The 12,122-nt window shown below is 42.6% G+C and overlaps 1 long non-coding RNA gene across 2 annotated transcripts in view; it reads right to left on the bottom strand.

Annotated features, from left to right (window-relative positions):
* LOC140611779 (uncharacterized) overlaps positions 1-12,122 on the bottom strand; it is a 134,239-nt gene that overhangs the window by 35,882 nt on the left and 86,235 nt on the right. Inside the window, exon 3 of one of the 2 annotated variants that reach the window (XR_012012987.1) lies at positions 11,447-11,610. This is a non-coding gene — a long non-coding RNA (uncharacterized lncRNA). Of the gene's footprint in view, positions 1-11,446; positions 11,714-12,122 lie in introns of those variants that run through there. The other variant, XR_012012986.1, reaches the window with a different exon arrangement.

Here is a 12,122-nt window from a genome sequence, read left to right as displayed (position 1 = left end):
TCAAAATCGATGAAAGATCTAAATGTGAGACAAGATTCCATCAAAATCCTAGAGGAGAACACAGGCAACACCCTTTTGGAATTTGGCCAGTAACTTTTTGCAAGATACATCCATGAAGTCAAGAGAAACAAAAACAAAAATGAACTATTGGGACTTCATCGAGGTAAGAAACTTTTGCACAGCAAGCTATACAGTCGAAAACACTAAAAGACAACCTACAGAATGGGAGAAGATATTTGCAGATGACGTGTCAGATAAAGGGCTATATCCAAGATCTATAAAGAACTTATTAAACTCAAGAATAAAGAAACAAACATGAACAGAAATCTCACAGAGAAAGACATAGACATGGCCAGCAAGCACATGAGCAAATGTTCCACATCACTGGCCATCAGGGAAATACAAATCAATACAAAACAATGAGGTACTATCTCACACCAGTGAGAATGGGGAAAATTTGCAAAGCAAGAAACCATATATTATTTTGGAGAGGATGTGGAGAAAGGGGAACCCTCTTGAACTCTTGGCGGGAATGTGAACTTGTGCAGCCACTCTAGAAATCTGTGTTTAGGTTCCTCAAAGAGTTAAAAATAAATCTGCCATATGACCCAGCAATTGCACTGCTGTGGATTTACCCCAAAGACACAGATGCAATGAAAGGCCCAGACACCTGCACCCCAATGTTTATCGAAGCAATGTCCACAATAGCCAAACTGCGGAAAGAGCCTCAGTGTCCATCAAAAGATGAGTGGATCAAGAAGATGTGGTATATGTATACAGTGGAATATTACTCAGCCATTAGAAAGGACAAATATCCACCTTTTGCTTTGACGTGGATGGATCTGAAGGGTATTATGCTGAGTGAAATAAGTCAGTTGGAGAAGGACAAACATTATATGGTCTCATTCATTGGGGGAATATAAAAATAATGAAAGGGAGTAAAGGGAAATGGAGAAAAATTAGTGGGAAATATCAGAATGAGAGACAGAACATGAAAGACTCCTAACTCTGGGAAATGAACTAAGTGTTGTGGAAGGGGAGGTGGATGGGGGTTGGGGTGACTGGGTGATGTGCACTGAGTTAGGCACTTGATGGGATGATCCCTGGATGTTATATTATATGTTGGCAAAATGAACACCAAAAACATATATTCATATAAAAAAAAGAAACAGGGGATCCCTGGGTGGCGCAGCAGTTTGGCGCCTGCCTTTGGCCCAGGGCGCGATCCTGGAGACCAGGGATCGAGTCCCACATCAGGCTTCTGGTGCATAGAGCCTGCTTCTCCCTCTGCCTGTGTCTCTGCCTCTCTCTCCCTCTCTCTCTGTATGACTATCATAAATAAATAACTAAAAAAAATTTTTTTAAAAAGAAACAAACAATCCAGTCATGAATTTGGCAAAAGACATGAAGTGAAATCTCACAGAGGAAGACATAGACATGGCCAGAAAGCACATGAGAAAATGCTCTGCATCATTAGCCATCAGGCTAATACAAATCAAAACCACAATGAGATACCACCTCACATCAGGGAGAATGGGGAAAATTAACAAGGCAGGAAACCACAAATATTGGAGAGTATGTGGAGAAAGGGGAACTCTCTTGCACTCATGGTGGGAATGTCAACTGGTGCAGCCATTCTGGAAAACTGTGTGGGGGTTCTTCAAAGAGTTAAAGATAGATCTGCCCTATGAACCAGCAACTGTTTTGTTTCTCAAGTAGTTGTTTACTATATTTTGGAGATATAGAGAGATTCTGTGGAGGGAGGAGCAGGAGGTGAGAGAGAATCCACGAAGATTTCCTGCAAATCCTGCTATTGAGCTCAAACCAGTTCCCTGAGTTCAGGAGCTGAGCCAAAATCTTGAATAAGACACTTAACATACCGAGCAACCAGGGACCACTATCCTCACCGTTAATGATATGCTCCTTTGAAGGATTCTCACCTTGCAGCATTTGCCCTCATTCAGGCACTTGACAACTTGGGATTTTTAAGTGTATAATCTCTTTCTTCAGCCCTGCCCAATATTTCTTCATCCTTCTCTTGGTAGGTAGTCCCGTCTACATGGTAAATTTAAAGTATAGATCATAGCCATGTAGTTCATTCAGGGAGATTTCTGACCCACAGCCAATCCTTGAACCAGCCCATTGTCTTGCAGTCAGTCCAGGGAGAAGGCCTGGTCTGTATAAGATAGAGGGTAGGATATTTGGCAACTGTATGTAGCACCTGGTGCTTGGTTTACACCAGAACCATCGGTCCAACTGGTTCAAGCTTCTACTGAATGACCCTTATAAACTCTAGCTACAGGCTCAGGATTCTACCCCATAATTACTGTCCCACCTACACCTCTCTATAACTGAGAGCTTTCCTAACACTTGTCTCACTTTCCTAATTCGGACCCACCAATCAGAAGGATCACCATTCAGAATCACATAGGTTGCCTCACTTCCGGACAGCTCACTATAGCCTCTCCATACAATAGCTTCTCCTCAAGGCATAATTAAAGCTTTCCATTTACCCCTTAGCATGAGTTTGTACCCTTCTGTCTGATGCTGGGGCTCTGCACAACAAAAATAATAGTGGCTGACTCCCTTTCCCTAAGAAGAACTGATGAATATTCTTTGCTATTTTTATTTGGTTGGCCGTTGTTCATTTTACATGCAATCACAAGGGGTCCACAGGACATCTTCAGAGTTTCCTGTTGCATTGAACAAGGGTAGTGGTCAGAGAGGTCCCTGTGCCTTGTTCCTGGCAGCTATGGAGTCCATAGGAGGGAGCCCTCCCATGAAGAGGGAGCCCTGGATCTAAAATGTGTTCTCTGAGGCAGTTTCTAGACACTTTGTACTGAGTCAGGCACCTAGGTCTTGTTTTTCTTCCCATTTCTTTGGACTGTTATGGAATCAGCCCATTCCTTTAGGTCCCCTTATGCTGTCTTTTTTGGTTCCCATTTTGTGCTGTGCTGTGCTGTGTAAAACTGGTGTGTGTCATAAGAATAAGTATCTGAGCATAGAAACAGGAATAGTGCCCTGTGACTCTTCTCTTAGCCAGTCTCACAGAACAGTGAGTGTGAGGATCTCACAGGACTGACATCCACCCTGAAGAACTGAGCTGACCTCACCAATCCCATTAGTTGAGTTTCTCCGACTATCTCAGTTTTTTGTCCTGAGAGTATTCACTCTGAGTTTTTGCCTGCTGTGGTGGACACATCATTGGCTGCTTGTTCAATGGTGTCCAGCTGTCATTTTTGGGACTCACAGTATGAGGTACACAAATGTGATATTTCCATCAAATGTCACCAGCTATATTGGGATAATAGAAACCTGAACCCTATCCTCTACCTGAAAAAGTGTAGGTTTCACCTATGTCTGCTTATCACGATTTTATTCCTGATCCCACCACTTCATCAATGATGTTTTGGTTCTTCAAGGCCAACTGTGGATTAATGGAACTGAACAAATTCATTCCTAGAGGAATCTCTTAGAAAAGAAGGAAGATGAATGGCCAGCACTGTTGGTTGATACACTGAATCAAAAAGGAATTCAACTTTGAAAGTTGTTTCATTAACCATTTGCTTGGCCAAAGCTAAAGAACAATTTGACAATGCTAAGCAAGAATAAACTAGAGGCACCTCTTTAGAAAATTCTCCCCTCGCCTTTCTCCAGCTGTTTGTCTGTCTCTACTTCTATTATTATTTTCCTGTGTCTCTTCCTACTGAACATCCTTCCCACTCCTCCCCAACTCGCGATACCTCATTTTCCCCGAAAATTCACCTGAAGCACCAAAGTGCCATTTGACTCTAAAATTGACCCCACACATAGCCAGGTGTGAGGAAACAGTATACAGCTGAAATTTGAATCTGAGCCTAATGAAGAGATGTACTTAAATTTTTTCCTAACCCCTCCAAAAAGCCAAGAGATATCCCTATGCCATTTAGAATTCTTTAAGATGAAGGTATGATCTGGTGTTACGTGACCAATATCAGCTTATACACACTCGTGGTTTGGATATTCAGGTGATCCATTTTGAATGGCAAAGCTTATTGGACTGTTCTGGAAAGTTACCTACAAGATCCCTTATTCTACAGTAAACTAGTGGTCATAGATGTATACAGAGAATGAGGGGAGTGGCTAGATTTTTTATTTTGCCTTGTGTCATGATCTCAGACTCCTGAGTTCAAGCCCCTCCTCATGCTCCATGCTGAGCAAGGATCTGGCTAAAGATTCCCTTCCTCCTCCTCTATCCACACCCCTATCCAGACTTACACTCCTTCCCTCTATCAAGAAGAAAATAATAAAACAAGAATGAAATAAAACATAATTGAGCTAAAAAAATAATTGTGCTTTCAAGGCATTAAAAAGACCTCAATAGATGCTATGTGTATTCATCAAAATAAAAGAGGTGAGTCTGAAAAGGCAATATGGTTCATGATTCAAAGTATATAACATATTCAAAAAAAGAAAGCTATAGAATGTGAAATATATCCATGTATTTGCTCTGAATCTTCACAAGAAGTAATATAGAGTTCAAAAGAAATTATAATTTTGCTAGAACACAGTTAATAGTTCATCTTATAAATAAGATATAACCTATTTAAGGATGGGAAAATGTGTTCAGTTTTCCATTAAATAGAAGAAACTTTCAGAATCCTGTGAATTCCCTTGTTGCAAGTAGACACTAGTAAGGATGGTTATCCAGTCCATTTCCTTTGGTAATACTTGTTCTTTCACTGTAAATTCAGAGCTGGAATATTCATAAATGTAGGAAATTCAGCACCCAGACTAGAGGGCACTACTTTACTACATGCAGAGATGGTAACATCTTAAAGAACCCAGGATATTACCCAAGTTTTTCACCACCAAGGTAAGGTAAATGCTCCTCAAATTTTCATAGCAGCCTTGTCCTGCTCTTCAAATGTATCTGAAGGAAGAGACAAATGTGAAAAACTTCCCTGACACATCACTGAAAGTGGTCTTATGAGGTCTATGTAAGAAGAGCAATGAAACTCTAGGAGGTTCAAACTTTTAATTAACTTTTAAAAAATTCAGAAGTGGACAAAATAAGAAAGCTACTGAAACAGGCACCTCAACCATCTTCTGGAAGTAGTCAATCATTGGAAAAAGGCATTGACCCAAGACTTTCAGCACAGGCAAATGATGATAGATATTGGGCAGCTTCCACCCAAGATAATGGGACAAGATTGTCATCTAATTCATTTCAATTTTCTCTTAGCTCAGTTAAAATAATTCTTCTCTCTTTCCTCAGACCTTTTGTGGCCCTTCATCCAGAATGACCCATTGCCCCCATTTTCTTCTTATTATACTTGCTATACTAATAATAATCATTGCCAGATGAGAACATAGCTAAACAGGGTCCATGACTCCCTGTTTTTCTGACTGCTGGATATGGCATTCATCACTGAACCTCATGGTAAATCCCTCTGGGAAATGTGTATTTCATCCAATGAAATGAATCACCAAGGCTGGAATTTCCAACTTATGTGTGTATTTCCAAATAAGGCCACTTTTGTTTGTTCAGGCACAAGACATGGAGGAATTACTATTTATGCGAATATTAGAAAACTGTTCCCATAGGAGGAAATTGCACCAATCAGGAAGCCAGAAAAGGAGCGATCTCTAATTATGGCAAATGCTACTGGTAATACAATGTATATCCCAGATGGAATACGGATCAGCTGAATCCATATTGGGATTCAATAGAGATGGGATTAATAGAGAATGACGATCACATTGCCCTAGATATCCTGTTGGCTGGGTTTGGAGGAATCAGTGTTATTGTTAACAACTTCTGTACTTGGACCAATAAAGTCGTGTAGGCCAAACAAGCTGTGAGGTACATTAAGGAAGGATCTGTCTAGCTTTCAGGTTAATTCTTATGGCTTCCAGGATTTTTTCTCTTGATCTGGTTTGGGCAAATGTCATTCCTCATTTTGAAGCACTTTTTTATGTACTCTTAACTTGTTTATTGTTCGTTAGTTTGCTTTCATCGTAGACATAGCCATGGTCTATTGCATTCTATCTGGAGCCTTAACGGCTTCTATCCAGATGATCTAGCATGACATGAATAGTCAAGAAGATCTTCCAATTCAGCTGAATATGAAGATGACTAGACCATATGCAGCAGCACATGTGGGTCTCTGTTTTCTCTGAGTGAGTCAGCCTCTCCCAAGTGAGACAAGGACCAAAATGGGAACTGCAAATAGAAAATACACACAGGCATTGCTGAACAAAGGTAAATTTGAACACTGGCATGAACTCATCAGTAACACGTCAAGGAAACCAACCAATTCACTAGGCTTTCCTACTTACAGGAAGTCAGAACAGTATCTTGTGTAAGCAGCCCAGGGAGATAACCAATAGCCCTTGTCATAATTGATCACATTATTTGTCTGTGAGATAGTCCCTGATTATTCTCCCTTGGCAACAATCCACCAGCAGAAGATCCCAAACCATGACAATGGAAGCCCTGCCATCAGATTCCCAACCCTGTTCCCTGCATACCACGCATGACTGTTCAGTTGCATTCAATGGTCCAAACCCAGCTCAGAATTCAGGGGGACACCAGTAGGTTAGGTGAGGTGATCAGCACCAGGTATACTATAGAAACAGAGATGCCAGGCGCAAAGCATCAGGTTGGGACCGTGTCCTCCAGAGTGATAATCATCCATGAGAGACACACAGAGAGAAGCAGATGGAGAAGCATGCTCCATGCAAGGTGTTCAAAGTGGGACTCGATCATGGCTCCTAAGATTGTGCCCTGAGATGAAGGAAAATACTCTACTGCTGAGCCACTCAGGTGTCCCTAGAATGGTAATCATCCAAATGTAGAATGGAATAGAGGCACAGAGGTAAATTAGGGTTAAGTAAGAAATAGAAAAAAGGAATGCTCAATGACAGATGTAAGTGTCATGCATATGGCTGGGGTCTGTGTCCTAATCCTCAGGATTTGTAAGACAGACTTTTGTGTACATTGGGCCAGTAACAGACACAGGATGCCCTTGGGAAAGAGATAATGGAGTCACAGCTGATGAGTGAACTTGGATCACTGCTCCTAGGATTGTGTCTCTGAACCTGGAGTACTACTCTGTCCTCGCCACTGCATTCCTCCAGGGACCAGGATCTGTTTCCCAGGAGGAGAGGAGAAGATCTATATCTCAGGATGATTTTCTGTCTCTGATTTTATAAGTGAGGCCAACAAGCAGCCTCTGAACCACCCTGTCCCTCCAAGAAACAGTCACTGTCCCCAAGACATTATGTTGGGCATATTGACTGCCTCCATGCTCAACCCTCGCTCCACGAACTCATTCCTGTCACATTATTCCTGCCCTTTTCTCTTCTCTGAGTTGGCCTTCACCTTGGTGTTTCTCTATAATATCAAAAAAGCAGAGAGGAGTGGTCATGGGTATGTTGACACACTCCCTTAGCAAACAATCAATCAGTTAATAAATCTTGCCAAATCCGGGACACCTTCATGGTTTGAATGCTGCTTGGAGAATGAATACAACTCTGCACAACCTGTCACTAGCCTGTGCCTTCTCTTTCCTCCATGTCTTGGAAGACAAGGAGCTTCACCCAACCCTTCCTGCCCATGGCACCTTTGGCCACAGAGAGAGATGAATATATTAGCAGTAATATATCTCGTTCAAAATCCCCCAGTCTGCAGGTGAAGGTAGGGAAAAGTCAAACCTTGTCTCCTGCCCCTGGGAAGGGTACCAGCCCTTGATGTCCTTTTGGTCCTCTGTTTCTTTTTCCTCTTAATGTGTAGTCCACAGCTCTGCACTCCTTGGTCAGCGATGGAATCCATGGGGCATCTGTCTCTAGATCCCTAGAACCCTCAATCTTTGTATCACTCATTTTAAAAATCACATGCTGCCTAGCTTTCCAGAAATCACCACTGGGGGAAACCACGATGTAGATATTAAGGATCTCCAGTAACAAGAAATATGATTCTGAGGAAAATAATTGGTGTTTTCAATGAGGCAGAATATCTCTCTCTCTCCATGGGGGAAATATCAACATCTGTAGTGCAATCCAGTTCAATTTAAAGAGTATGTGTTGCATACAGGAGTCATATTGCAAAAGGATCCTCAAATCATGATTGAGAAAATTAATTGATATTATTGTTAATTCAACTAAAACAACTACCCTGAATTGTTTCCTTGTAATGGTCTCCACAATAAGCCAAGAATCCAATTCAAATTGTAGGCCTTCCAGGATGTGAATGGCTATCCTGCTATCACGTACTGAATGTCTGAGTCTTACGCCATGCCACCTTCCATCTGCCCTCCTAGGTGGGAACCCAAATACCTACCATAACAGTAATACCATGGACAAGACCTTGTGCTTCTCTTCATCTGTTTCTTGTCCCATCAGAGACCACAACTGGCTTGGTGATAGCAAGCTGCCTTTCCTTAAGGGAAGCCTTTTTCTGACTTTTGGCTGCACTTTCTAAAGGAAAATATTAGACCATGGTGGGTGAAATCTGGACGGAGATTGCTCCAACTCTGTCTAAATAGCCTTTCTCCTCTTCGGTTCACTCCAGAGATGGGCATGGAATGTAGCTGCAACTGGAGCTGCATGTAAAAGCCCTCTGAAAAAGGGAGAGGATTCTTTCTCAAGATCCTTTAGTCAAAAGGTTTGGGAACAAGAGGAGGGAAAGGACTGAAGTATCAGTGGGGAAATATCCCTTTCATCCTGAAGGAACTGATGAAGCAATTATCCTGGGATCAGTGTAGTTTCCAGTGTGCAGAGTCCCACATGTGGAGGATCAGGAACAAGGCTTAAAAGTATTACTGATACCAAATATAAGGTGGAAGTTTAGAGTATCCCCCACAGAACATAGAGATGTGGACAAGATGCATTGGATAGTGTGTAAATGGTTTCGTGCCAAAGACTGACTCCCCATCTGCTGGCACATAGAAGTGAAATTGTCAACATCCTTGTGGATTTGGGCTAGCAAAACCCATATTTTGGAGATAACCAAGTATATACTATACAAATGATTCAATGGAAGATACCATGGAGATTCATTCACTGAGTTGATTGAGGATTAAATATTCTAGCGGCACCTGGGTGGCTTTGTCACTTAACTGTCAATGGCCTGGGTTCCAGCAACATAATATCACAATGGTCACTTTCCCTCTGGTCTCATTTTAATGGGGGCACCACGATGAGGTGGAAATGCTCAAAGATGCAGACATGGTCATCTTCTGTAGTAAAACTGGCCGATTGTTTCCTGTTATATTTAGAAGAGACATAGTTGCCTCATTCTGGCCTCTGAGGGCTGCTGCCTTCACAATGGATCCCAGCAATCCTGACCTGTAGCATAAGTATCCCTGTGTAACCCTGAGGTGCTTAGTGACTGGCTCCTGACCAATGCGATATGGCCAAACAATGGCATGTCACGTCTAAGTTCCAATTGGAATTATGCTTATGGTTAGGTTTAGGGTTAGGGTTCGGGTTAGGATTACGATTTAGGGTTAGGATTAGGATTAGGCTTTGGGATAGGGTTAGGGTTTAGGATGAGGGTTATTGTTAGTGTATAGGGTTTAGGGTTATGATAAGGGTTAAGGTTTAGGGTTAAATTTAGGGTTGGGATTAGGTTTCAGGTTCAGTTTCCGGCTCTGGTTTGGGATGGTTTAGGGTCAGGTTAGGGTTCGTGTTTGTTTTAGGGTTAGAGTTGTGGTCAGGTTTCTGTTTCGGGTTCCAGTTAGGTCTTACGGTTTGGGTAATGGCTCATGTTCAGTTTAGGGTTAGTGTTCGGTTTCATGTTAGGGTTAGGTTTTGGGTTCTGGTTAGTGTTAGCATTCATCTTATGTTTGGGGTTAAGTTTCGGTTTCGGGTTCAGGATTGGGTTTGCGTTAGGACTCAGGTTAGGGTTAGCATTAGGTTTAGGGATGTTAGGGTTTGGGCTTGGGTTAAGGTCAGGATTAAGCTTCAGGTTATGGAATAGGGTCTGTTTAAGAATAGGGTTCGAGTTAAGATTAAGGACCCCATCTGCTGCTGTATATGACTCATTCGTCTCTTCACAGGAAGCCCCTAAAATGATGCCGTCCCAATGGAAATCAAGAGACCTATGAGATCCAGGGCTCTGAGAGTCGCTCCCCAGTAACAACCACAGGAGTCTCACAATGTGCTCTGTGGAGGCATCAAGGTTCTCCTTCTGGATCCAAAGACTTATCCGAGTTTTACTTGATATTTTAAAATCATTTTTAAGGGAATTTATGAAATTCTAAGAGAGAGAGACAGGATAAACAGGTTGAGCTGCAGAGTGAGCAGGAGAAGCAGGCTCCCAACTGAGCAGGGCTCAAAGCCACGAGCCTGGGATCATGACCTGACCTGAAGGTATAGGTCTTACTGACTGATCCACCCAGTGCCCTTAATATCATTGTCCACCCTAACGGTCCAAATGTGGGTGGATCCAGTATTCCCATGAGGCAGACATGAAGATGTCACATCTAAATAACTGGACATGCATGCCTATGATGGGTAGAGTGATTGACTCCCTGACACTCGATTAGACTTGAGACTGAGTCATGTTATCTATTTAGTGACTTCAATAATCTTAGTGACTGGAAATCTGTCTAATCATAGGTGCTTAAACTATATTCTTGGATGAAGGATTCCCAACCTTCATCCCAACCCCAGCATTTTCACTATATTGAATGCACCTTGAGCTGTTCTGCCTTCCCCCAGTCCTCTCCTCTGGGCAGATAAAGGACAAGAAACAGGACAAGTTAGATGGAGTCCCAGAAGTCCTTTGCAAACAGGAAAACTGCCTGCTTTCCACAGGCTCCTGAGGGTTGATGTGGGAGCTTTCATGCTGGGCAGAGACAACTGCTACACATTAATATGCCCAGCATCCCTTTTTACAGGGCCAGACACCACATAAGTATACACCATGTTTTCTCCTAGGATTTCCCACAGTACCCCCATGAGGTTCATCCTCTTAGCACAGCACTTTTCAGAGGAGGAAAAGGAAGCTCAGAGAGATGCAGTGACAGTCCCAAAATATACTGGTAGTAGAGATGACCCTCAGCCCCTGTGCTGTGTATGGTGTGGTGACTCACCAATGGATCTGCTGGCCTAGGACACACTGTGGTGAATACCTGGTAGATACAGGAAATTTTTCTGTTGATTGTGAGGTTTCCATACTGGAAGGATGGCACCAGGGACTGTATAAAAGTATTCATTCTGCCTTCCTTGAGCATCAGTGTGGTCCAGGCCTCAACAAGCTAAGATCTAATGATTTCTTTTCACTTCTTACAACGAGGGGCATTGTAGTTAACTTCCAAATCATGAAAAAGTGGGAAGATCAGGGTCTGTCGCTCAGGAAGGGCATGTTACTCTTTATGCACTCTACACAAGCACACACACATGCATACACACACAAACACACACACAATGAGGAGTAAAGAAGTGTGAGTTGCCTCACCTGAGATCACAGTGTGTTCTGCTCTGCAGTGGGCTGCCCCAAGTTGCCTTTTGCTACCTGTTGAGGTCTCCAGACACAACCAGCAGCATTGGAGATAAAGGATGAGCTGACGTCAACAGTAAGATGAACATTTCTCTGTCAGGACTCTCCTGAGCCCAGAGATCCTGAATGTAGGACAACAGCAACAAAACATCATGTTCTCTTGACCATCTCCAGTTATGTGAGCTGGGAAGCGGGAATTTCTAGAATGCAGTGTCCTGGTTACCAGAGTTCCAAAACAGTTGTCGGCCTATCACCAAGGAAGTGAAGTCACTTCTTCAAGATTCCAACCTCTGGGCCCCTTCCTTCAGTCAGCCCTATCCATGACCCCTTCTGGTCAGATGACTGCTTACCATTGTCATCGCCTTCACTGACATCATGAGCCAAAAATGCCATAGCCACAACTCTCTCTCCTAGTTTTTGGAGATGGAGCTGAATTTGGAACTTTATTTTTCTACTTGCTTTCCTGGTTCTGTGTCCTGTCTAACCCACGGTGTCTCTCACATATTCCCCACTTTCCCAACCTGCATGGTGGGAGAATCAGGCTATAGTCTACTTCTTAGAGAAATCATCAGGAGTCTATTGATATTTATTTCGCATATGAGCTGGCATCCTGTGTATCTGAGGTGCAGATTTA

The sequence above is a fragment of the Canis lupus genome, chromosome 20 (genome assembly GCF_048164855.1).
Source record: "Canis lupus baileyi chromosome 20, mCanLup2.hap1, whole genome shotgun sequence".
In the NCBI taxonomy this organism is placed as follows: domain Eukaryota; kingdom Metazoa; phylum Chordata; class Mammalia; order Carnivora; family Canidae; genus Canis; species Canis lupus.
Note: the sequence above shows the minus strand (reverse complement) of the source record. Positions and strands in the feature narration are given on the sequence as shown.